At 40.1% G+C, this 1,082-nt stretch overlaps 1 non-coding gene across 1 annotated transcript; it reads right to left on the reverse strand.

Moving 5' to 3' along the window:
• On the reverse strand, nt 1–72 carry TRNAM-CAU (transfer RNA methionine (anticodon CAU)). The gene has a single exon. It is a non-coding gene; the product is annotated as a tRNA-Met (tRNA).
• Nucleotides 73–1,082: the final 1,010 nt, after the last annotated feature.

Consider the following 1,082-nt stretch of genomic DNA (forward strand, 5'->3'; position numbering starts at 1 on the left):
TAGCAGAGGATGGTTTCGATCCATCGACCTCTGGGTTATGGGCCCAGCACGCTTCCGCTGCGCCACTCTGCTCTGACTTTTTAACTTTAAATTCTCCAATTTTTAACCAGTCCGTTATTCCATGTCCAGTTCTAATTGTTGCTTCTTAGCCCACATACAGAATTCTCAGGAGTCAGGTGAGGTGACCTGGTACTCCCACCTCTTTAAGAATTTTCCACAGTTTGTTGTGATCCACACAGTCAAAGGTTTTAGCATAGTCAGTGAAGCAGAACAAAATGTTTTATTGGGTCATAAAAAGAAATGAAGTAGGGAGTTCCCTACAGGCCAGTGGTTAAGACTCTGCACTTCCAATACAAGAGGTGCAGGTTCAATCCCTGGTTAGGGAACTAAGATGCCACATGCCATGTTGCATGGCCAAATTTTTTTTAAAAAAAGGAATGAAGCACTGACACATGCTTCAATATGAATGAACTTTGAAAACATTATGATAAAAGAAAGGAACTGGACACAAAAGGTCACATATTGTATGATTCCATTTATATGAAATGTGCAGAATAGGCAAATCCATAGAGATAGATCTAGGAGCTGGAGGACAAAATGGAGGGTGACTGCTAATGGGTACAGGTCTCCTTTTCAGGTGATGGAAATATCTTGGAGCTAGATAGAGGAGAGGTGGTGGTTGCACAACATTGTGAGTGTACTGGATGCATGAAATCAAACACTTTTTAATGTTATGAATTCTATAACTGAATAAATTTTACTTTATGTGACTTTTACCTCAACAAAAAAAAATACTATTTTATCTTACATTTTTCTTGTTAATCTAGATTTTTCATTGAACAATATATCATGAACATCCCTCCACAATGGATTCCACATGGACTATACCATCCATGGACTTCTCAGTCGGTAAAGGCAGATTCTTTACCAACTGCTCTATCAAAAGGAAGCCCAAGAATACTGGTGTGGGTCGTGTATCCCTTCTCCAGTGGATCTTCCCAACCTAGGAATTGAACCAGGGTCTCCTGCATTGCAGGCGGATTCTTTACCAACTGAGCTATCAGGGAAGCCCTATAATTGAA

Source organism: Dama dama, chromosome 9, assembly GCF_033118175.1.
Source record: "Dama dama isolate Ldn47 chromosome 9, ASM3311817v1, whole genome shotgun sequence".
NCBI classification, from domain to species: domain Eukaryota; kingdom Metazoa; phylum Chordata; class Mammalia; order Artiodactyla; family Cervidae; genus Dama; species Dama dama.